We start from the raw sequence: 27,294 nt of genomic DNA, 5'->3' as shown, positions 1-27,294 counted from the left end.
CATTAACTGCTGTCCGACAGCGCAAAATGCTTAAGCTGCTGTCGGATAGCAGTTTAAGCCTCCTGGACAGGTTCACTTTCCTATCCCCGCTGCTCCGGGTCCACTTCGCGATTCTCCAGCGTTTTACTGCATCTTCTCCGGGGTCCGGGCCTCGCTTTCCGGCGTCGTTATTACGTCGCTGCACACGCCGTCCCGGTGCCGCAACGTAATAACGTCACCAGAAAGCGAGGCCCGGACACCGGAGAAGATGCGGAAAAAGCCGGAGGATCCCGGAGAAGATGCCGAAGCAGCGGGACAGGTGAGTATAATTTCCTATACTTTACATTGCACGAATCCCTCAACATACGATGGATTCGAAAAACGATGGGTCGTTTGGAACAAATTACCATCGTATGTTGAGGGACCACTGTATATATATATATATATATATATATATATATACACCACAACAATGGCGCAGCACTCCAAATCCGATAAATTGTGAATTTATTTCCTCATGTCAAACAACACAGCAACGTTTCAACTCCTCAATGGAGCCTTTTTCAAACATGGCTTCATGCTTGAAAAAGGCTCCACTGAGGAGCTGAAACGTTGCTGTGTTGTTTGACATGAGGAAAAAAATTCACAATTTATCGGATTTGGAGTGCTGCGCCATTGTTGTGGTATTACCTGGACTGTGATCGAGTCAGGGCACTGGCACCGGAGATCAAGTGGTGAAGTAGTGCTGCATTGTCTTTGAGGAACATATATATATATATATATATATATATATATATATATATATATATATACATTTATTCGGCTCTACGCCTATAGTTTTGTGCAAGCCACTTGTTTGCCCTTTCACCCAGGTGTAAAAAAGTTGATGGGGCTAAAAAATTGTAGGTGAAATCTATTCTAGCGTGGAGCTAGCGTTGATCTCAAAGTGCGGCGTGCCGGCACACCTCATACCACAGCAGAATGCCGCGAGATACGTTTAAACGGTACCTAAACGTATACTGTGGTAAAACCATAGACTTCCATTATGTAAAAGTTGTTAAAAGTCTGTCAGTTTGGACATGTTTTTGTCCCCTGAACGCTTCTCTAGGATTTTTGTTGTGGGATAGAGAGGTTTTGCATGCACTACTTTTCTGTACCACAAAAAAATAAAACTAAATATATGCTATAGTCTACATTTTTCCCCACAGAATTATATTAGTGACATAAGCGGAGATTTATCAAAACATGTGCAGAGAAAAAGTTGACCAGTTGCCCATAGCAACCAATCAGATCACTTCTTTCATTTTTAAAGAGGCCTATGAAAATGAAAGAAGCGATCTGATTGGTTGCTATGGGCAACTGCTCAACTGTTCCCCTGCACAGGTTTTGAATATTATGTGTCATGGTGAGGTATACTTTTCCCCCCGCTTGTTTTACAGTGTTTACATATGTGGTGGCGGAATTGGGATAAAGCCTTGTGGGGGTGTAGGGTAGTTAGGGTGTTGCTGTTCAGGATAGTTAAGGGCGCTGTTAACCCTTGTCACTCGTGACGCCAAGGTGAGGGTTAAATACTGTAATCTTGATAGGCCTATTGCCACCCTTCCCAAGAGCAATAGGTGATGCAGAAATAAAGGATTGTCCACAACAGCTGTTAACTGAAAACTTGCAGGAACTTTTACTGAAGAATTTCTGTACATGCAGCAATAGTAAAAGTCCAAATAACAGAGTCTATATGTATATAGCTTGAGCAGCGATTGACAGTCGGTTGGGATCAGATAAGCCCAATTTAGTTTCTGAAGGATTATATAGCAGAGATCTGCTGGATTTAAGGGTGCGTTTAGGTCCAGTGATCTTGCGGTGAGTAGCGGGGAATTGCTTAGTCTATCCGCTATGTTAGAGGCCGAGGCCGCAAGGCTTTGGCCTAGTAATTGTCTTGTAAGCTGCGGAGGTCCTACTTCTTCCAGAGTCAGCAACCCAAGAGAGGGATCAAGATGGCGCAGGTCCCTTATATGGGCAGGGGCTGGCCGTTTTGGATTGGTCCGTAACGACTGTCACTCACCGTTACAGTGCATTGTGGGTGAACACGTCATGGGAACCTCCAAAGGTCCTGTAGCAAAACCATAGAGTTCTAAACCTAATCACGTGACCTGCAGGTCCTGCTACGCCTGAACAGGTAGGCAATGACACATATACATATATCTATGCTTATAGTTATAAGTACTTCTATATAGTTATAGACTAACTGAGGGGTGACAAGGGGATAACTACAGAAGAGGGACCTCGACGTCCTAGGGACCTCTACAAAGGTAACGTATGAAATACGGTATCGGGACACCACACATAGTTTAACATATCAACAACAAAAAAGTAGACATTTAAAAATGTATGCAAACGAATATAAACATACACCACAAAAATGTGTAAAACACAGAGCCAAATTAGTCTTTTTTTTTGGTACATCCGTTTGTGGAATACCACAAATGGATGTTCGTGGTACAGATGTGAACCTTCCTAATGGTCATGGGATGTGCCGGATGCCCCTATAGTGTTTATTGTAGTGTTCTGTAATATTCCTTTTGTCCATTTAGTTATATATATTTTTTTTTATTTATAGTTCATTTTAATCCTGGAAATTTTACTTTGTGTACTTTTACCGATACTATGTCACATTTACATACAATATTGTCTGTATGCACAGATATCTATATATATTACCATCTGCACAAGCTCAGTAAAGACAGTCATCCATAACCTGACGTCGGTGTGTTTATTCGCTCATCATGTCTTGCCCAGGAGAAGCGGCCTCCAACCTCGGACCGTGTATAGGATAACGGTGCCCTGGCGTCACGACATGAACAGTTACTCTTACTAACACCCCGTGGCCACCACAATATAAAAATTATTCAATTATTAGTTACAGAAGGTTGGACTAAAAAAGGACAAGCTATAAAAAACTGTATATTTTTCGAGATTGCGAGTAAACCACAGAACCCTATTGCAGGCAGAGAGAAAACACGCTACTCCAATAACAACCTGAGCAGAATCTCCTCCTGGACCCTGAAGCTATTACCTTGGAATGCGAACCGCAGGCCAGCTGTGCTGCCCATGTAAGGATTAAAATTCTTTCTTATAGCAAACTTATTTTAAAAAACAAAATAGGAGTGACACTACATACCATACAACAGGATGCTTCTCATGCAGGAAGAGCATTCCTAGGTTTTCTAATGGTATACAGATGCAGCAGAGCCAAGTTACTGCTGACAATAAACAACTTATCCCCTATCCAAAATATAGGGCAGCAATCTCCAAACTGTGGACCTCCAGATGTGGCAAAACTACAACTCCCAGCATGCCCGGACAGCCAACGGCTGTCCGGGCATGCTGGGAGTTGTAGTTTTGCCACATCTGGAGGTTCACAATTTGGAGACCACCGATATAGAGGATAAATGTCAGACCCTTGCGACCTCCAGAATGGGCCCCTGGCTCTCTGCACATTCCGGAGCTGCTGACGCTACATCATCCGTTCATTTCTACGGGAGCGCAGAAGATGCCCGAGTATCTTTGGCGCTCTAACAGAAATGAATGGAGCGCATGTAGTCTTCAGTTTCAGGATACCCATTCTGTAGATCCCAGAGGTCGAATGCTCGGAGTTGGGGTTTTGCAACAGCTGGAGGCCCACTGGTTGGGAAACACTGGTCACTGGTTGGTACACACTGGTCTAAAGTGCATGGTGGCCTCCTAAGGCAGTGTTTGCGTGGTAGAATTTGTGCGCAAACACAAAAGATCCGGCGGGCGCTAGGACCGCTCGGAAATGTGCCGTCTCATAGACGGCAATGCATTTCCGAGTGAAGTCAGCAAAAAGGACAGACATCAGGATTTCTGCAGCAGAAACATCTGGAAATTCTCGCCATTGAATTCAATGGGACTCTGCTGCAGCGGAAAGTCTGTGCAGAATATTCTGTGTGGACATTCTGCTGTGTTGAAATTCTGCTGTGTGAACATAATTCTGCTGCATTCACACGTGCGTATTTTCTGCTGCAGATCTGCTGAAGATTTGCTTCAGGAGTTTTTGCCCCCCTTTGAAATCAATGGGCAGCAAAATCTGCAAATACGCAGGTATGAACGCACCCTAAGGGTCCGTTCACATGGAAGGATTTCCTGCGGAATCCGCAGCAGATTTTGCTACCATTGACTTCCATAGGTCAGCAGAAAATCTGCAGTAGAGGCAAATTTGCAGATTTTCCTTCGGACCCATTGAAGTCAGTGGTAGCAAAATTTGCTGTGAATTTTCTGCAGCGAGAATGTTGCGGAATTTCTGCAGGTAATCCACCCGTGTGAATGGACCCTAACAGATGACTTCAGGGAGAAGGGTTGGGCATGTTGGATTTTAAAGGTCTGAATGTTCTTCTCTTTGCTCCATTGAGAGCACATAAACTCTGGCTCTGCCCTGTCTGAGCTCAAGGCAAGCAGGGGATCACCTTACACCAGTGTTTCCCAACCAGTGTGCCTCCAGCTGTTGCAAAACTACAACTCCAAGCATGTCTGGACAGCCAAAACACTGCCTTAGGGTGCGTTCACACATGCATATTTTCTGCTGCAGATCTGCTACAGATTTGCTTCAGCAGATTTTGCTGTCCATTGAAGTCAATGGGCACCAAAATCTGCAGCAGCAAATCTGCAGCAAAAATACACACGTGTGAACGCACCCTTATGCAGTGATGACCACCCAAAATTGCACACACACAAAAAAAAAGGTTTTCAAGAATGGATAATTCATAAGGAACAGAAACTCGGGTTTGGGTAAGTAGGTGGTCTTGTCAAAGAGGTGGTCGTTTGGGGAGGATTTACTGTACATTTATTTGAAAACTTTTGCCTATTGGTTGGACTGTTTGGAGCGTTTTGCTCATTTGGTTCACAATAATTCACTAGAGAAATCATTATCTTGTGCTATCCTTGTTGATCACCGTCTTATCAGCGGCATGCTGGGGCATGAAAAAACTATGGCGCAAGAATCCCGCCAGATCATTATCGAACAGGATGGACAATGTAGTTGGAATTTCTCCATGATCCTTATCGATCCTTTTTCTATATAACTTCATATTGAGTGACAGGACCCTGCAATGGGCGTTTCACTTCAACACAGAAACTATTTTAAAACAGGTTTGATCCTTTTTTCCAGATAAACCAGAACATGTTATCATTACCCGTCATGAAGGCTGAACAATGTGACACATTTGATCCTGAAAAATAGTGTTACTTGTTATAGAATTCTATTCACACAGTGCCAGGGACGTCTTTAGTTTTGATTGGACCCTGGGCAAGCAATTTACCCCCCCCCCCCCCCCTCACACACACAACCCCCCCCCCCCCACATACACTAACAATCACAGTCAATCTCCCCGACAAAAAACAAAAACACACAGATCTTAGACTTGTCTGAAAAACTCATTAGGTGTTCAGCATAGTTCCCTCACTTTAGGTATGAAGCAGTGTTGCCCCACATTAGGTAGACAGCACACTACTACAGACAGATACATTACAGACACACACTACAGTCATACACTACACAAACACACACTACAGTCATACACTACACAAACACACACTACAGACACACACTACACAAACACACACTACAGACACACACTACAGTCATACACTACACAAACACACACTACAGTCATACACTACACAAACACACACTACAGACACACACTACACAAACACACACTACAGTCATACACTACACAAACACACACTACAGACACACACTACACAAACACACACTACAGACACACACTACAGTCATACACTACACAAACACACACTACAGACACACACTACACAAACACACACTACAGACACACACTACACAAACACACACTACAGACACACACTACACAAACACACACTACAGTCATACACTACACAAACACACACTACAGACACACACTACACAAACACACACTACAGACACACACTACACAAACACACACTACAGACACACACTACACAAACACACACTACAGACACACACTACACAAACACACACTACAGACACACACTACACAAACACACACTACAGACACACACTACAGACACACACTACACAAACACACACTACAGACACACACTACACAAACACACACTACAGACACACACTACAGACAGATACACTACAGACAGATACACTACAGACACACACTACACAAACACACACTACAGACACACACTACAGACAGATACACTACAGACACACACTACACAAACACACACTACAGACATACACTACAGACATATACACTACAGACACACACTACACAAACACACACTACAGACACACACTACAGACACACACTACACAAACACACACTACAGACACACACTACAGACACACACTACAGACAGATACACTACAGACACACACTACACAAACACACACTACAGACATACACTACAGACAGGTACACTACACAAACACACACTACAGACACACACTACAGACAGATACACTACAGACACACACTACACAAACACACACTACAGACATACACTACAGACAGATACACTACACAAACACACACTACAGACACCCACTACAGACACACACTACACAAACACACACTACACAAACACACACTACAGACACACACTACAGACACACACTACAGACACACACTACACAAACACACACTACAGACATACACTACACACATACACAGCACAAACACACACTACAGACAAATACATTGCAGACACACACCACAGACACACACTACGCAAACACACACTACAGACACACACTACACAAACACACTACAGACATACACTACAGACACACACTACACAAACACACACTACAGACATACACTACAGATACACACTACACAAACAAACACTACAGACAGATACACTACAGACACACTACACAAACACACACTACAGACAGATACATTACAGACACACACCACAGACACACACTACACAAACACACACTACAGATACACACTACACAAACACACACTTCAGACACACACTACACAAACACACACTACAGACACACACTACAGACACACACTACACAAACACACACTACAGACACACACTACAGACATACACTACACAAGCACACACTACAGACAGATACATTACAGACAGATACATTACAGACACACACTACAGACACACACTACACAAACACACACTACAGACACACTACACAAACACACACTACAGACAGATACATTACAGACAGATACATTACAGACACACACTACAGACACACACTACACAAACACACTACAGACACACTACACAAACACACACTACAGACAGATACACTACAGACACACACTACACAAACACACACTACACAAACACACACTACAGACAGATACACTACACAAACACACTACACAAACACACTACAGACAGATACACTACAGACACACACTACAGACACACTACACAAACACACACTACAGACACACACTACACAAACACACACTACACAAACCCACACTACAGACAGATACACTACAGACACACTACACAAACACACACTACAGACACACACTACACAAACACACACTACACAAACCCACACTACAGACAGATACACTACAGACACACACTACACAAACGCACACTACAGACACACACTTCACAAACACACACTACAGACACACACTACAGACATACACTACAGACATACACTACACAAGCACACACTACAGACAGATACATTACAGACAGATACATTACAGACACACACTACGCAAACACACACTACAGACACACACTACACAAACACACACTACAGACAGATACATTACAGACAGATACATTACAGACACACACTACAGACACACACTACACAAACACACACTACAGACACACACTACACAAACACACACTACAGACAGATACACTACAGACACACACTACACAAACACACACTACACAAACACACACTACAGACAGATACACTACAGACACACACTACACAAACACACTACAGACAGATACACTACAGACACACACTACAGACACACACTACACAAACACACACTACACAAACACACACTACAGACAGATACACTACAGACACACACTACACAAATACACACTACAGACATACACTACACAAACACACACTACAGACAGATACACTACAGACACACACTACACAAACACACACTACAGACAGATACACTACAGACACACACTACACAAACACACACTACAGACAGATACACTACAGACACACACTACACAAACATACACTATAGACAGATACACTACAGACACACACTACACAAACACACACTACAGATACACTACAGACACACACTACACAAACACACACTACAGACACACTACACAAACACACTACAGACACACACTACAGACATACACTACACAAACACACACTACAGACAGATACATTACAGACACACACTACAGACACACACTACACAAACACACACTACAGACACACACTACACAAACACACACTACAGACACACACTACAGACACACTACAGACACACTACAGACAGATACACTACAGACACACACTACACAAACACACTACAGACATACACTACAGACACACACTACACAAACACACACTACAGACATACACTACAGACACACACTACACAAACACACACTACAGACATACACTACAGACACACACTACATATGCACACACTACAGACAGATACACTACAGACACACACTACACAAACACACACTACAGACAGATACACTACAGACACACACTACACAAACACACACTACAGACACACACTGCACAAGCACACACTACAGACAGATACACTACAGACATACACTACAGACACACACTACACAAACACACTACAGACAGATACACTACAGACATACAGGGTTTGCCATTTAAATGGATACACCTTAATAAAATGGGAATGGTTGGTGATTTTAACTTCCTGTTTGTGGCACATTAGTATATGTGAGGGGGGAAACTTTTCAAGTTGGGTGGTGACCATGGCAGCCATTTTGAAGTCAGCCATTTTGAATCCAACTTTTGTTTTTTCAATAGGAAGAGGGTCATGTGACACATCAAACTTATTGGGAATTTCACAAGAAAAAACAATGATGTACTTGGTTTTAACGTAACTTTATTCTTTCATGAGTTATTTACAAGTTTCTGACCACTTATAAAATGTGTTCAATGTGCTGCCCATTGTGTTGGATTGTCACTGCAACCCTCTTCTCTATATACTACTATATATTACTATATACACCGCAGGAGAAATGCTAGCACAGGCTTCCAGTATCCGTATACACTGCTATATACTACTATATACACCGCAGGAGAAATGCTAGCACAGGCTTCCAGTATCCGTATACACTGCTATATACTACTATATACACCGCAGGAGAAATGCTAGCACAGGCTTCCAGTATCCGTATACACTGCTATATACTACTATATACACCGCAGGAGAAATGGTAGCACAGGCTTCCAGTATCCGTATACACTGCTATATACTACTATATACACTGCAGGAGAAATGCTAGCACAGGCTTCCAGTATCCGTAGTTTCAGGTGCTGCACATCTCGTATCTTCACAGAATAGACAATTGCCTTCAGATGACCCCAAAGATAAAAGTCTAAGGGGGGCAGATCAGGAGACCTTGGGGGCCATTCAGCCGGCCCACGACGACCAATCCACTTTCCAGGAAACTGTTCATCTAGCAATGCTCGGACCTGGCAAGATGGTGACCACCACATTATGGGTGTCAGGTCCGAGCATTCCTAGATGAACAGTTTCCTGGAAAGCGGATTGGTCGTCGTGGGACAGTTGAATGGCCCCCAAGGTCTCCCGATCTGACCCCCTTAGACTTTCATCTATGGGGTCATCTGAAGGCAATTGTCTATGCTGTGAAGATACGAGATGTGCAGCACCTGGAACTACGGTTACTGGAAGCCTGTCCTAGCATTTCTCCTGCGGTGTATATAGTAGTATATAGCAGTGTATACGGATACTGGAAGCCTGTGCTAGCATTTCTCCTGTGGTGTATATAGTAGTATATAGCAGTGTATACGAATACTGGAAGCCTGTGCTAGCATTTCTCCTGCGGTGTATATAGTAGTATATAGCAGTGTATACGGATACTGGAAGCCTGTGCTAGCATTTCTCCTGCGGTGTATATAGTAATATATAGTAGTATATAGAGAAGAGGGTTGCATTGACAATCCAACACAATGGGCAGCACATTGAACACATTTTATAAGTGGTCAGAAACTTGTAAATAACTCATGAAACAATAAAGTTATGGTAAAACCAAGCACATCATTGTTTTTCTTGTGAAATTCCCAATAAGTTTGATGTGTCACATGACCCTCTTCCTATTGAAAAAACAAAAGTTGGATTCAAAATGGCCGACTTCAAAATGACTGCCATGGTCACCACCCATCTCACATATACTAATGTGCCATAAACAGGAAGTTAATATCACCAACCATTCCCATTTTATTAAGATGTATCCATATAAATGGCCCACCCTGTATTAAAAACAATGGGAGGCTGAGGCACAGGATTTTCCGCAGTGGAATTCCGGAGCGGAGTAGGTAGTGTGAATGGACCCTCAAAAAAGTGTAAACTGAGGAAGTGTAACATTGTACCAGATTTTTAGCAGTTGCTGCTGTTTGAAGCCTGCTCACGGAGTAAAGCGGTGACATCAGGGTTCTCCTGTAGCACCGCCAATGTCCCAAATCCAGCGCCCGAATAAGGAAGATAAAGGGGGAGCAGGACCATGGATTGGCCTGTAATAGGTATTATTTTAATCAGTGTCACCCGCACTTCAAGTTTGTACCAACAAGTTAGTGCAGGTGAAACTGATGACAGATTTCCTTTATTGTTTTGCCAAGATGAGCAATGTATAAAAAGTTTTATTTATTACAGTGCCCATTTAAGCACATGTTAAGCCCTACCTCCTTTACCCAATCCACACCCACATATCAATAGGTCACACCCTCTAGGTTACCAAGGCACAAAGGTGTTTAGGGAGAACTATTTGACAGTCTTCTCTTTTCCCTTCCATCCCTGATCTCTATGATCAGTGCTGAAGTAAAACAGGAAGCTGAACAGTGTTTAGCTTCCCGAGTGTGTAGGTGAATATTTTCTGCTGCAGATTTGCTGCCACAGATTTTGTTACCCATTGAAGTCAATGGGCAAGAAAATCTGCAGCAGCAGATATGCAGCAAAAATACATACATGTGAACGAACTTTTAAAATGCGATACAAGTCATTAAAGGCGTTTTTTTTTCTCTCCTTTTTTTAGTTCAAATTGCAGCAAACAATTACTATTAACAGGCCTGTTGTTGAACATGAATTATTCTCCAGGATCCATTACAAAAACATATTGTTCCATTCTATCAGGTGTTAGTTGAAGGCCACGATAACTTATGCATGCCCATTTATTATTTTACACTCAAGGGAAAGGCTCCACCCACTAGAAGCGAAAACATAAGCGCGCTTTGTCACAAACTCTACTGCATCTGCCCATGCCAAGAAAACAACGGAAAGATGACATGTTGGGACACCTCAGTAATAATATTACAGTGTACCAGGGGGCCGGATAATCCCATAGGAGAAGGTGATTTAAAGCACATTAATTGTACGGTAGATCTACTTCAAAATACAGCAGGAATATTACGAAATACAAAACACCATTGACCTTGTCAGAATCTTCTGCCTGTGAATAATCTAGAGGTCCAAGTTTAAAGTGTACCTGTCGTCAACAAAAACGTTTTATATAATGTAGATAATACCATTAAATGTATATTTGTAATATATATTGGTTAAAAAATATGTATATTTTTGTCCCTGCGGCTATTGCTTGTGTGTCTCTATGAGGAGTCCAAATACAGGAAGTGAGGGAGGGGACAAGCAGGGCTCTGTACACTGAGATCAAGCAGGGCTCTGTGCACTGAGGACAAGCAGGGCTCTTTACACTGAGGACAAGCAGGGCTCTGTGCACTGAGGACAAGCAGAGCTCTGTACACTGAGGACAAGCAGGGCTCTGTACACTGAGGACAAGCAGGGCTCTGTGCACTGAGGACAAGCAGGGCTCTGTACACTGAGGATAAGCTGGGCTCTGTACAATGAGGACAAGCAGGGCTCTGTACACTGAGGACAAGCAGGGCTCTGAACATTAAGGACAAGCAGGGCTCTGTGCACTGAGGACAAGCAGGGCTCTGTACACTGAGGACAAGCAGGGCTCTGTACACTGAGGACAAGCAGGGCTCTGTACACTGAGGACAAGCAGGGCTCTGTGCACTGAGGACAAGCAGGGCTCTGTACACTGGGGACAAGCAGGGCTCTGTACACTGAGGACAAGCGGGGCTCTGTACACTGAGGTCAAGCAGGGCTCTGTACACTGAGGACAAGCGGGGCTCTGTACACTGGGGACAAGCAGGACTCTGTACACAGAGGACAAGCAGGGCTCTGTACACTGGGGACAAGCAGGGCTCTGTACACCGAGGACAAGCAGGGCTCTGTACACCGAGGACAAGCAGGGCTCTGTACACCGAGGACAAGCAGGGCTCTGTACACCGAAGACAAGCAGGGCTCTGTACACTGAGGACAAGCAGGGCTCTGTACACTGAGGACAAGCAGGGCTCTGTACACTGAGGACAAGCAGGGCTCTGTACACTGAGGACAAGCAGGGCTCTGTACACTGAGGACAAGCAGGGCTCTGTACACTGAGGACAAGCAGGGCTCTGTACACTGAGGACAAGCAGGGCTCTGTACACTGAGGACAAGCAGGGCTCTGTACACTGAGGACAAGCAGGGCTCTTTTTTCACCTAAAAATATACACATTTTTTAACCAATGTATATTACAACTATACATATAATTTTATAATCTACATTACATAAAAAGTTTTTGTTGACGACAGGTACACTTGAAGCAACCTTTTCACAGAACAGAAAGGGCCAACCCACTTGGCAGCAGTAACCCTTTCACTGCCCTAGACCACCAGGAGTGCAGAGGTTAACCCCTTCTTTGTCTTAGATACCGGGGATTATACCATAAACCCATTTACTACCCTAGATAAATAAGTTATTGGCCATTTTAAAAGGAACAGTTCCTGGGCCAATAACTTCTTCCCGCTCACTAGCAGAAAACCTTTAAAGGGGAACTCCATTGCCCCAGCGTCCTGAACATTTTGTTCCTAACACTGGGTTCGGGCTGCGGGGGTCGTGACGTAATGGCAACGCCGCTTGTGACATCACACCATGCGCCTCAATGCAAGTCTATGGGAGGGGGCATGCCAGTTGCCACGCCTGCTCTCATAGACTTGCATTGAGGGGGCGTGGTGTGATGTCCTAAACCCCGCACCCAGCGTTCAGAACAAAATGTTCCCAAGGCTGGGGCAGTGGAGTACCCCTTTAAAGGAATATTAGTCACATTCCTTTATTTTTGTGGTAAACACATTTTCATTTATCATAAAATTACTATGTTTAAAAAAAGATATATTTTCTAAAGAAACTGGACCTTAGAAGAGAGTCTGTGTTCGCTGCATTTAGTATGCGACTTTTTGCAGGCACACATGCCATTTGCGTCAGAGAGAGAGTGCCTGTTGGGCAAAGTGGACATGGTATAAATGTTCCGGATTTTATCCCTGCAACAAGATTGCACAAATCCCACACAATCCGTACGTAACTGGGCAAAGTTTACTCTAAGGGTAGGGTCATACGTTGTGCATCTGCAGCGTATTGTCCACTGCGGCTGGGTAGCCCTGTGTCTCTGCTCATAGCGGTGGATTTCCCACTGCGCATCTGCTACAGGCAGGTACTGTGTCTACAGTGGAAAATCTGCCACTACGAGCGGACACACAGAGCCACCCAGTCAAAGCAGGGAGCTGGCTCTTGTGACTGCTGTTGGCACATTGGGCAAAGTTTGGTTTAAATTGCGGCTTTATCTACCATTGACTATTGCATTGTAAATGTAAAAGATTTTTGCTTTAATTTGTGCCTTTGCCTTTACCAGTCCATATGTCTGAGGCTTCACTTTAAATAGGGTTATCCCCTATCCACAGAATAGAGGATAAGTTCTTAAAGGGGTACTCCAGTGGAAAGCATTGTTTTTTTTTTTTTAAATCAACTGGTGCCAGAAAGTTAAACAGATTTGTAAATGACTTCTTTTAATAAATGTTTACCCTTCCAGTACTTTTTAGCAGCTGTATGCTACAGAGGAAAATCTTTTCTTTTTGAATTTCTTTTTTGTCTTTTCCACACTGCTCACTGCTGACACATGATGCCCGTATCAAGAACTCTCCAGATCAAGAGAAAATGCCCATTGCAAATCTATGCTGTTCTTGACAGTAGTTCCTAACACGGACAGAGGTGTCAGCAGAGAGCACTGTGGACAAGACAAAAAATAAATTCAAAAAGAAAAGAATTTCCTCTGTAGCATACAGCTGCTAAAAAGTACTGGAAGGGTCCGGGCTTCCGAGACGGGGACGTGACGTCAAGCCACACCCCCTCCATTCATATCTATGGGAGGGGGCGTTGCGAGCGTTACGCCCCCTCCCATAGAAATGAATGGAGGTGGTGTGACGTCATGTCCCTGTCTCGGAAGCCCGTCGGTTTACGAAACTTCAGACGCAGCTACGCATAGAATGTGGGCTGCTGCAGGGAGAATGAGCTATGGACGAAAAACAAGCAAAATTGGGGAGATAATTTGGCGTTTTGTGGAAAAGTGACTATGGAAAGGAGACTTTGGAAACTGGAGATGGTTTTGAGGCAGGTTACAGGGATATTCCGGGCAAAAACATCTTATTCCTTATCCCCTATCTTATCCCCCTACGATCAGACATCTTATCCCCTATCCTTTTGATAGGGGATAAGATGTTTTTGCCCGGAATACCCCTTTAACCCAGGGGCTTCAACACCATCTCCAGTTTCCAAAGTCTCCTTTCCATAGTCACTTTTCCACAAAACGCCAAAAAATCTCCACAATTTTGCTTGTTTTTCGTCCATAGCTTGTTCTTAGGAAAGTGTAGCATACGCGCCGTGTGTGTGCAGTTTTGTGTCAAACAGCAATGTAATGTCTGACTTCTAGAATTAGGCTAGCTTCACATTGCCATTGTGCTCCGCCCCGTTTTTTTTTTTTTTTTTGTCAACGAACAGCCCAAAAATAAGTTGGAGCACAACTGGTTCCACCAGGTCACCACCGGGTCCCAATTTATCCCATTGACATTAACGGGGTCCAAAAATGGGGTCTGAAATAATGCATGCCTCTGATTACAAAAGACTTGCAGACAGAGCTCCCTTAAAGGGGTACTCTGCCCCTAGACATCTTATCCCTCCGCAATCTCTGTGCAGCACCCGGTGTTCTGAAAGTTATTTTCAGGATGCTGGGTTTGGGCGGCCGCGTTCGTGATGTCACGCCACACCCCTTCATTCATGCGTGACGTCATGACCATGGCTGCCTAGACGCAGCGTTCTGAAAATAACGCCGGGTGCTGCACAAAGATCGCGGTGGGGGGGGCGAGGGTGGGGGGTTGGGGTCAGCGGCAGGACCCTGATTAGACATCTTATTCCCTATCCTTTGGATAGGGGATAAGATATCTAGGGGCGGAGTACCGTTGAAAAACTTTTTTTTTTTTTAAATCAACTGGTGCCAGAAAGTTAAACAGATTTGTAAATTACCATAGAAAAGATAGGTAGATTTTTGCAGATTTGTAAATTACTTCTGTTAAAAAATCTTAATCCTTCCTGTACTTATTAGCTGCTGAATACTACAGCGGAAATTATTTTCTTCTTGAAACACAGAGCTGTCTGCTGACATCATGAGCACAGTGCTCTCTGCTGACATCTCTGTCCATTTTATGAACTGTCCAGAGCAGCATATGTTTGCTATGGGGATTTCCTTTTACCCTGGACAGTTCCTAAAAATGGACAGAGATGTCAGCAGAGAGCACTGTGCTCATGATGTCAGTAGACAGCTCTGTGTTTCAAACGGAAAAGAATTTCAACTGTAGTATTCAGCAGCTAATAAGTACAGGAAGGATTAAGATTTTTTTTTAATAGAAGTCATTTACAAATCTGTTTAACTTTCTGGCACCAGTTGATTTAAAAAAAAAAAAAAAAAAGTTTTTCACCGGAGTACCCCTTTAAGCGGAGCTTGACCGCAATGTGAACCTTGCCTTGGCAGGAATTTATTAAAAGGCGTATCCCTCACAGTAAATTCCGGCCTGCTGATTTAAATTTTGCACAAAATAATTGGGCAATGTCACGCCGAAACGTCATGGAGGGTAAATGTCCCCCAATGTTCCTTATTTTACTTCATGAGAACATGTTTAGATTTTCGGACGGCGGAGAATGACAGACATTTCCTATTTCATATATGGTTATGTAATTCGCATGCTACACAGGAGGCAGAAGGTCAAGCACAGATAATTCTTCCTTAGCATAAACCCTTGCACTTCCAGAGGGTTCCCAGAGCGAGACGCAAGCAGCGTGCGCAGCAATAATACTGACTCGTTTACCTGCAAACACCTTCTGTAGCCTGGACCTCCGTATAAAAAGGTGAAACATTAACAAAGTGGAGGAGCGCAAATCACTGCCTACTAAATATTCTGCAAAGGGCAAAGGTTAAGTAGAACGGCGGCAATGAAAGACTCACGCGGAAGTTACTGGATCCCATAATCCGCCTATAATCGTCTGCTTACAGTACATTACTGGGCTGAGTAACATCTATATAGGACATTATACACGCAAATTATTTAGATTGTAAGCTCTAAGGACAAGGGGCCCTTCCATTATTGTAGATATTGCGATTGGCAACTAGACAATCAACATCATGATGGTAGTTGTAGTGTTTATACATCAGTGTTTTCCTAACAAAGCGCCTCCAGCTGTTGCAAAACTACAACTCCCAGCATGGCCGGACAGCCTTCGGCTGTCCGGCCATGCTGGGAGTTGTAGTTTTGCAACAGCTGGAGATACCCTGATACATGATAAAGCTCCCTGCTAGATCATGGGGAGAATTACTTTTCCCTTATCTCTATGATCAGTGCAGGGAAGCAGCAGGAAGCTGAACAGTGTTCAGCTTCCCGATTCAGCCCAAAACAGTCTGTGTATTGGAAGGATTCAGAAAAAGGGGGCACAAGTGTCAGTCTTTGAAAGAGAGAGCAGGAATAAGGGTCTATTTGAAAGAGTGGGGGGGTATAGGGTAAACTTTATACACAAAACTATGACTATATGCTGGACATTCACCATGATGGAAGTTGTAGTCGAACACATATTGCAGACCACTGCTTTATTCAGTGAGACATATCCCTCTGTTATCCGGTCTGTTGGATACTAAATTAAAGGAATTTTACCAAAAATATCTTAACCAAGGAACCACCAAAAAAAAAAGAAAAAAAAAAAAAAAAAGAGAGAAACCTCTAGGTCTGAAGTTCTTTAAAGGGGTACTCCACCCCTAGACATGTTGTCCTTTGGATAGGGGATATCATGTCTGATCATGGGGTGTCTGACCCACCGCGATCTCAGGTGCAGCATCCCATAATCTGATGCATGGAGCGAGTTCTATTCTGTGCCGGATGATGGGCCACCACTGCTGTCACGCCCCCTCCGTTCATGTCTATGGGGGGCGGGGCGTGATGGCTGTGTACTAGCTGCCACTCCCCCTCCCATAGACATGAATGGAGGAGGGAGGTGTGACGTCATGCGTGAACACCGGCCTGGAGATCGCAGAAGGTCCGGCCATTGGATAGGCAATAACATGTCCAGGGGCGGAGTACCCATTTAAGGCTGTATACACATATGTCTGACAAGAATTCCTTCATTTATATAGAATATACTGTGTCGGTAGATAAGACCCATTCGGCCTATTTGGTCTGCCCATTCAATAGTCCATTTATGAAAAGTCCATGACCCTATCTTACATGGAGGATAGCCTTATACCTGTCTCTATCTTATATGGAGGATAGCCTTATACCTATCTCTGTCTTATATGGAGGATAGCGTTATACCTATCTCTATCTTATATGAAGGATAGCCTTATACCTATCTCTATCTTACATGGAGGATAGCCTTATACCTGTCTCTATCTTATATGAATGGTAGCCTTATACCTATCTCTATCTTATATGAAGGATAGCGTTATACCTATCTCTATCTTATATGAAGGATAGCCTTATACCTATCCCTATCTTATATGAAGGATAGCCTTATACCTGTCTCTATCTTATATGAAGGATAGCCTTATACCTGTCTCTATCTTATATGAAGGATAGCCTTATACCTATCCCTATCTTATATGAAGGATAGCCTTATGCCTATCTCTATCTTATATGAAGGATAGCCTTATGCCTATCTCTATCTTATATGAAGGATAGCCTTATACCTGTCTCTATCTTATATGAAGGATAGCCTTATACCCGTCTCTATCTTATATGAAGGATAGCCTTATACCCATCTCTATCTTATATGAAGGATAGCCTTATACCTATCCCTATCTTATATGAAGGATAGCCTTATACCTATCCCTATCTTATATGAAGGATAGCCTTATACCTATCTCTATCTTATATGAAGGATAGCCTTATACCTATCCCTATCTTATATGAAGGATAGCCTTATACCTATCCCATGCATGCTTTAACTCCTCAACTGTATTTGCAGTGACCACTTCTGCAGGAAGGCTATTCCATGTATCCACTACTCTCAGTATAGTAATACTTCCTGATATTACTGCAGAAACCTTTCCTCTCTAATATAAAACGATGTCCTCTTGTGGTAGTATTTTCTTCTCTTAAATCTCCTCTCCTCCTTTACCGTGTTGATTCCCTTTACATATATAAAAGTTTCCAACATATTCCGCAGCACTGTACAATGCTTGTCAACACTCAAACTGGTCCCAGTCCCCATTGGGGCTCCCAATCTAAAACCACCTGTCTTTATGTTTCGCAGTGTGATGGGAAACCGACACAAACATGGGGAGAACATACAAACTCTGCAGATGTTGTCCTTGGTGGGCTTCGAACCAAAGACGCCAGTGCTGCAGTGCAACAGTGCTAACCACTGAGCCACCATGCTGCCCATACAAGCCAGGGTCTGTACCTGGATGGGAACATATCATGTAACGGGTCCCATATGGCGCCCTACAGACTGTATTGGGACAAGACTGGCCCTATTGACCTGTGGCCCTTCTCACATAGTTACCTCTGGGCTTCATTGCACTGGATTAAACATTACATGAAACATTTTTCAAGCAGGTACAACCTCACTGGATTGTCAGACATACGTGAGCCGGTGCAACCCAGCTCTTGTAAAAACTACAACTCCCAACATGCACTGACAGCTTACAGCATTGTTCTTGGCTATTATTACAATTACAATGCTGAACAAAATTACTTAACTTTACATCATATTAGGGTTTTAGGTGCGGCTGGTGACGGGGTTAAATTTTTACTTGCCATGGCTTAGCCCTTCCCAAATCAGGGTGCCTCCAGTTGTTGCAAAACTACAACTCCCAGCATGCCCGGACAGCCGTTGGCTGTCCGGGCATGCTGGGAATTGTAGTTTCGCAACAGCTGGAGACACCCTGGTTGGGAAACACTGATCTAAGTCACATCACCTCACAGGGCTGTACGAGTTTTTCGATAGTTTCCAAGAGACACCTTAAAAAAATTTACGGGCACCATGCCTTTCCAAGAATCAAGTTAACCCCTACTCTGCCGAATAGCTGCTCTACCGGTTAAGCATTGACACTGGAACTGTACAACGCTCGGTGAGCCGGGTGCAGAAGTGTGACGGGTTTAACACTTCCTCTGCTGGCAAAAGGGTAAACATTTCGCTGGAATAGGAAGAGGTTTGATAGCGAAAACGATGATCCATGTAACTAGAAACCTGCCTGTCAAAAATGAATACAATGTATAAAAATAATAATAATAATAATAATAAAATAATAAATACAAAATTAATCCTTTATATACATAAATATCTTCTTATAGGGAAAGGGTTCACTAACCTATATGGGCTGTTTCTATGGAAAAAAATAATAATAATAATAATTAACCCTTCATATACATAAACCGCTTATTACTGGAAAAGGGTTCACTAACCTATATGGGCTGTTTCTATGGAAAAAAAAAAATAATTATAATAATAATTAACCCTTCATATACATAAACCACTTATTACTGGAAAAGGGTTCACTAACCTATATGGGGTGCTACTAATGAATAAATAAATAAATAAATGCCCTTATGACCCTTCATATACATAAACAACTTCTGAATGGGAAAGAATTTGCTAACCCATATGGGGTGCTACTATAAAAAAAAAAAAAAAAAAAAATATATATATATATATATATATATATTAACCCTTCATATCCATAAACATCTTCTTAACGGAAAAGGGTTTGTTAACTTATATGGGGTGCTACTATATAGAAAATAAATAAATAAATTATAATTGCTAACTTATATGTTATATACATTATATATATATATATATATATATATATATATATATATATATATATATATATATTAACCCTTCACAGTTGCGACAGATGCAACACTTTCCCCGTATTACAGCATTATTAGTTAACCCTATCGTCCATCGTAGTGAATGGAGATCTGTTAGCCCCTGTAATCCTGTAGTCAGGAATTAATAAATATATTTATTATTAATTATAATACTATTTTATTATTAATTATAATTACATAATATTAATTATAATAATATAATATAATAATAATTAGAATATAATAATAATAATAATAATAATATTAACAAATAATAATAATAAACAATTACAATAATAACAACACAATATAGTATAAATATTTACATAGCACCAGCTTACCCAACCTTGGTGCCCAGAGGTAGCGACAGATGGTACAAATTCTACGCAGAACCATTAAAAAAAAAAAAAAAAACACTCCGTTAACCCTTCTTCAGCTACAACTGGTGGATAAAGTGCTTGGGCTGGGAATCCCTTTGTTATGTCACAGTGCTGCTGCTGCTGCTGCTACTACTACTATCACCACCCCCTTCACTTATATAGTGCCAGCATGGACAAACTGGATACTCAAAGGCAGAGAGAGAGGTGGTACAAGGTTTAGTTAACCCTTTCACAATTCAGCTCTGTGGCGTAGAATGGACGATGTAGCTAGTTAACCCCTTTTTTTCTATACCACTAATGCATACTGTTGCCAAGTGAGGTCTAAATACAAGTAAAACTGAAGTAGGTACCCAAGGTGTAGCGACAGGTGGCAAATCCCCAAGCGGAACTACGGAATAACGTCGGTATATAAAAGTTTGCTCTTTTAACCCTTTCTATGTCACCATAGTGCAAGAGTTATAGACTAGGCTGTGTTGCTTGAATCATATCCTATAAAAGTGGTTTCAATACTGCACGCCTTCAGCTATTGCAAAACTACAACCCCCAGCATGCCCGGACAGCCAGGTAGTTGTAGTTTTGCAACATCTGGAGGTGCACAATTTGAAGAACAACTTTATAGGATATTTTAGTTACGTAGTGATGGGAGTTGAATTTTTTTTAAACAGCTGGAGGTGCACTATTTGGAGACCAATGTTATAGGATAGCATTCAAGAAACCTAGTGCTGGGAGTTGTAGTTTTGCAACAGCTGGAGGCACACAGTTTGGAGACCACTGTCCTATAATCATATAGCACCGAAAGGGAAAGAGCGTAACACAACAGATAACACACAACAAACCAATACCAACCAATACGCCTACTAACTAATACGCCGTTGGCTGTCCGGGCATGCTGGGAGCTGTAGTTTTGCAACATCTGGAGGTGCACAATTTGGAGAACACAGTTATAGGATATTTTAGTTACATAGTGCTGGAAGTTGTATTTTTTGAAACAGCTGGAGGTGCACTATTTGGAGACCAGTGTTATAGGATAGCATTCAAGTAACCTAGTGCTGGGAGCTGTCGTTTTGCAACAGCTGGAGGCACACAGTTTGGAGACCACTGTCCTATAATCATATAGCACCGAAAGGGAAAAGAGCGTAACACAACAGATAACATCCAACAAACCAATATCAACCAATACGCCTACTAACTAATACGCCGTTGGCTGTCCAGGCATGCTGGGAGTTGTAGTTTTGCAACATCTGGAGGTGCACAATTTGGAGACCACCGTTACACAATATTTTAGTTACGTAGTGCTGGGAGTTGTATTTTTTGAAACAGCTGCAGGTGCACTATATGGAGACCAATGTTATAGGATAGCATTCAAGTAACCTAGTGCTGGGAGTGGTCATTTTGCAACAGCTGGAGGAACACAATTTGGAGACCACTGTCCTATAATCATACAGCACCGAAAGGGAAAAGAGCGCAACACAACAGATAACACCCAACAAACAAATACCAACTAATACGCCTACTAACTAATACGCCTACTAAGAGGTTCTTACGATCTACATTCGGTTTACATGATACAGACAGTCAATAAAAGATTGGCCACGAGTCCAACACTTACCAGAGGTCTACGCGTCTTCTCCCTTCAAGTCACTTTTCGCTAGTTACTTAGTATCTGGGTCGCTTCCGTAGACGTGAGGCGCATCGACAGCCCCCAAGACATCGATCAAATATCTTCCTCATGAGCGGATAGAAAGAGGAAACGACATGCGGGGCGTAGGCATCCAAACACTCTAGTAACAATAATAAATAATAGTGATACAAAGTTCACAGAGCTGTATTCAGAGACTGAGCCTCGTCCAAGGCTGGCTGCATACAGGCAATGCTGAGCCGCTGTCAATCACCATAGTGAGCACTTTGCATAGTAAGGAGGAGATAGCAAGGCAGCACACTAATGTAATATTACAATAGAGCACACCATGCTGCCAGGAAGGGGGAGGCGGACGGGCTTTAGGAAATAAGCACCTATTTATAGCATTGCACGATAGACTCTTAAAGGGCTCCTTCCGTTTATTTTACAAATAACGTACGATAAATTTCGCTTCGAATCTCCAGCGCACGTTGGCAGCACCGGAGTAGTTTCCTGGTTCTAGTGCATGTTCTTCTCCAGTATAGATTAGCCTTGGTGCATTCCACCGAGTAAGTAGTAAGAGGGTGGAGATGGAGAAGGGGAGTGGATGGAGCAGGGGAGTTGCATAGGGTTCTCGTACTAGCAGTGATATTTAATACAGTCATCTAAGAAAAAGAAGAAGAAGAAGCTGTTCCTGTTCCCCATGGAAGGCTCCCTCTAGTGACTTTTTTTCTTTTTTTTTCTAAGAGCCGAGGAATGTGCTCTCGATTCACCCAAAGTGCAAGAAAAAATGCAAACGTGTTACACACAAAAAAAAAAGTGCACAAAGGATGCGGTCTATCGCAAGTTACATTACTATGTAACTATGGAGAAGGGGAGTGAATGGAGCAGGGGAGTTGCATGGGGATCTCGTATTAGCAGTGATATTTAATACAGTCATCTAAGAAAAAGAAGAAGAAGAAGCTGTTCCTGTTCCCCATGGAAGGCTCCCTCTAGTGACTTTTTTTTTCTTTTTCTAAGAGCCGAGGAATGTGCTCTCGAATCACCCAAAGTGCAAGAAAAAATGCAAACGTGTTACACTAAAACAAACATGCACAAAGGATGCGGTCTATCAAAAGCCCTTCTCCGACAGGAGAGAGGCCCCCCAACAAACCTTACCCTTCGCCTCCGGACCAAAAGGTACCTGCGAGGTTCCAGGTTCCATGTCCCTTTTTGCCAAAGCTACTAAGGGACCCAGCATCCTCCTTGGCATTACCCAAGGTATCTGCCCTCAGAGCCGTAAATGGTTGGTACCCTGCCCATGCAGGAGTACCCAGGGTTTTTGCAGGGAGGTGTGGAACCTAATGGCCACACACAACTTTCCTAGACACACAACACGCAAAAAGTGACACAGTGAACAAAAATAAATAAATTGTTGGTTTTGGTTTCCAACTCCTCTGAGCTGTCGGGAAAAAATCCACAACAATACAACAAATTCGGGTTGGAAACCTTAATAAATACGTGGGAAAGCTCAGAAATGTCGGGTAATGCCCCTTTTTCGGGTTTGGGAGAATCCACATCGGGTCCGTCGGGAAAAAATGTAGGATTGTGTCGCAGACTGGCGCACGATGTCTGCGACATGGCGCAGACAAAGATGCGACAAAAAAACCCGACAAAAGAGGTCGGGTTTAGAATAGTAAATGAGGGCCAATGTGGTGTAGTTATACCTCTGCATCGCTGGTATCCACGCCAGTGGCCATCTGGGATATCCTTCTTTTTGGATCTTATCCACATCCCTGCATCATTATTCAGCTGACCGAAAGGCATCTGGACAGGACCCTTGGCTGCTGACCTCCATGACCATTGCAAGTCTACACGCCTGCTGAGGTAGGTCAGGTAGGTATCTGGTAAGCTCCCAATTTTTTCTGCGCACATTGAAGCTCTGTTAAAACACCTACACTAGGAGCGCACATTGTTTTTCTTTCTATTTTATTCATTTACTAAGGTGAAGAGATCATGGTGCCAGTGCTTCAACTCAGTGAGCCAATACACCCAGCGAGTTTCGGCACATCGGGGTCACCACTCCCCGAGGCACTAAAGTACCTCAGCTCTAGACCCTCTTGGCCTCATGGCGAGACCCGGAGGAAACAGGTCACATCAGGGCAGCCGTTGAGCTGGTTGGGCACCAGCCCCGGAACGCTCCTCCATGCAGCCATCCATTCCTACCAGTGGACTGTCTGATAAGAACAGAAACTACACTTAATCTTAGCCAAAAGGCCGAGAAGCGATTAGTGATCCGCATGTAAAGATCACAGATGTTTAGTTAAAACAATGTAACAACAGGCATTTAAATCACATGTTGCAGCTTGTAGGCTACATGTGGGAAATGTAGGGAGAAGCACTATGCAAATGTAAGGGAGTCGTTCGTCTTGAAAGGTTGTAGCGAAAGTAGCATCGCTGGCAGAATAATGTCACTTGGGACGGAGGGTCTGGTTTGGGGTGTGTTCACACGTTCAGGTTTTTAATTGCAATTGTGGAATATAAAGCAAGGAGTAAATAAGAAACATATATATTGTCCCCTATCACTGTAGCTCAGTGTTCCCCAACCAGGGTCCCCCCAGCTGTTGCAAAACTACAACTCCCAGCATGCCCGGACAGCCGAAGGCTGTCCGGGCATGCTGGGAGTTGTAGTTTTCCAACAGCTGGAAGCACCTTGGTTGGGAAACACTGCTAAATTGTCCCTGTAGATTGTAATCCCTTGCAGACAGGCTTCTCTCCTCCTCTATATCAGTCTGTAACATTCATTGTTCCTGCATTTGTAATATGTATTTTAACCCCTACTAAATGTAAAGTGCCCTGGAACCAAGGCCTATATAAATAAATAAATCAATAAATACAGAAATAAGTAATACATAATAACAAGAACAATAATAATTATTATTAATAATAATAAAAAGAAAGACTGTAGAGTGTCCTCTTTTCAAATCCATTCTTGTATTCTTGTCTTTGCATTCAGTATTTTTTTTTTACAAAAAACCTGAAGGTTTACAACACGGCCTTATGAAGACGTGTATAAAGTGCCACATATCTGAGCAACGTCTGCAAAGAATTCTTTAAGGGAGCTACTCTACGTGGTTCTTTGTGACTTGTTTAAACAAAACGAAAAAGGCATTAACAAGAATGGTTGTAAAACATGTTATTTTTGTTTTTTTGTTTTTTTCAAAAAGCTGTTTTTTTAAATGTGTTTTATAAATGCATTTTATTGTGTTTTTAAATGCATTATAAGAATGCTACCCTCTTGAGACCATGTTCACACGACAACATTTCCCAGGGGAACTTAGTGAAAAACTCTGCTCAGAAATTCCGTTGCAGCAGAATCCCATTTCTTTCAATTTCTACGATGGAAACATCTGTCGTGAAAATCCTAATTCTGACCTTTGAATTTTGTAAACATTTTAATCTATCTTTCATGTAACAACACGGAAGAAATGATACAGAGCGCACAATCTGTAGAATAGTGTTTAATGTTGTGTCCCCTCAAAATAAACCAACACTGCCAGTAATGTCTAAACTTTGGCACAAAAGTGAATGCACCCCTTAGTGGAAATGTCTTAGGGTACGTTCACACGAGCGGATCCTCAGCGCGTATTACGCTGCAGATCCGCCACTGAAGGACCGTTGTATGCTGCCTTTACAGGTACATGCTCGGAGCAGCAATCCGCCGCTACTAGCAGACACTGCGATGTGCGAGTTGCCGTGCGCATGCGCAGTATACTCGCACATCGCGGCCTAGCTCATAGAGCAGAGGGAGCAGGCACGATGTGTGCGAGTACACCGCGCATGCGCAGCAACTCCCACATCGCTTCAGTGTGTCTGCTTGTTGCGGCGGATTGCCGCTCCGAGCAGGCACCTGTAAAGGCATCATAAAGAGGTCCTTCAGCGGTGGATCCGCAGGATAAAATATGCTGGAGTTCTGCTTGGAGGGTGCGTTCACACGAGCGTAGTTTTGCTGCAGATCTGCTGCTGCAGATTTTGCTGCCCATTGATTTTAATAGATAGATAAATCTGCTGAAGCAAATCTGCAGCAGATCTGCAGCAGAAAATACACACGTGTGAACGCACCCTAAGGCTGGGTTCACATATGTCCGGCACCGGAGAGAAACTGATGCTAGAACTGATCCCATTTATTTGAATGGGACAGTTCACAATTATTCAGTGTCTCAATTTTGATGCCGGATGGTTGGATACGCCGGAGGGCAATGGACAGAGGAACACAATGGCTAATTTTAGACATTTCTACATGAACTGACCAGCTGGTCTGTTTGGACATGGTCCAAGGGCCTGGTCGAGTAAAGGGCCTGCCCCCGCCGCTACTGGGGATACAGGACACAGAGTATGGCATCCTGCCGAAACACGTCCTGTTTCCTGTTATACTTGATATGTGAATAAAGATTCACCTTATTACAGCTATTTGGTAAGTGCTGGGCCACTTCTCATGCACATACACCACCTCTGTTTACGAAAGTGCTGACTATTATATCCTAAATTAGCTGCATATGTGGCCTACACTAAGAGGAGACGTGACCTCCACCCTCGCCGCGCAGTGAGGGTGCTGATGTCACTCATCGGCGCCTGAACTGTGGAAGCTAAAGAACGTGGCCCCGCAGAAGCACAGAGGAGATCGCTGCGTGGGACAGTTGAGTATCTGTTTTTATTTATTTTTTTTCCATTTTTTTACTTCAACTGGGAGGGCATACCTTGCTGCTCCCCACATACCTGGCTGCCACCATTG

At 43.0% G+C, this 27,294-nt stretch overlaps 1 protein-coding gene, 1 long non-coding RNA gene and 1 pseudogene across 4 annotated transcripts in view; 1 reads left to right on the top strand and 2 right to left on the bottom strand.

The window, feature by feature from the left end:
• The window catches only part of HPCAL1 (hippocalcin like 1), a 198,026-nt gene extending 174,955 nt beyond the window's left edge, over positions 1 to 23,071 (bottom strand). Inside the window, exon 1 of one of the 3 annotated variants that reach the window (XM_056564182.1) lies at positions 22,515 to 23,071. The gene's annotated coding sequence lies outside the window, so the exon portion shown is untranslated. Of the gene's footprint in view, positions 1 to 20,866; positions 20,999 to 22,514 lie in introns of those variants that run through there. The other 2 variants (XM_056564180.1, XM_056564181.1) reach the window with 2 other exon arrangements.
• Positions 1,344 to 11,912, top strand: LOC130361331 (uncharacterized). The gene is made up of 4 exons (XR_008890965.1): positions 1,344 to 1,384; positions 2,047 to 2,152; positions 2,981 to 3,086; positions 11,314 to 11,912. It is a non-coding gene; the product is annotated as an uncharacterized LOC130361331 (long non-coding RNA).
• Positions 23,072 to 24,696: 1,625 nt separating the features above from the next.
• On the bottom strand, positions 24,697 to 24,791 carry LOC130363311 (U2 spliceosomal RNA; annotated as a pseudogene).
• Between the last annotated feature and the right edge of the window lie 2,503 nt (positions 24,792 to 27,294).

The sequence above is a fragment of the Hyla sarda genome, chromosome 3 (genome assembly GCF_029499605.1).
Source record: "Hyla sarda isolate aHylSar1 chromosome 3, aHylSar1.hap1, whole genome shotgun sequence".
Lineage (NCBI taxonomy): Eukaryota > Metazoa > Chordata > Amphibia > Anura > Hylidae > Hyla > Hyla sarda.
The sequence above is the reverse complement of the archived record's forward strand: the minus strand, read 5'-3'. Positions and strand labels throughout refer to the sequence as shown.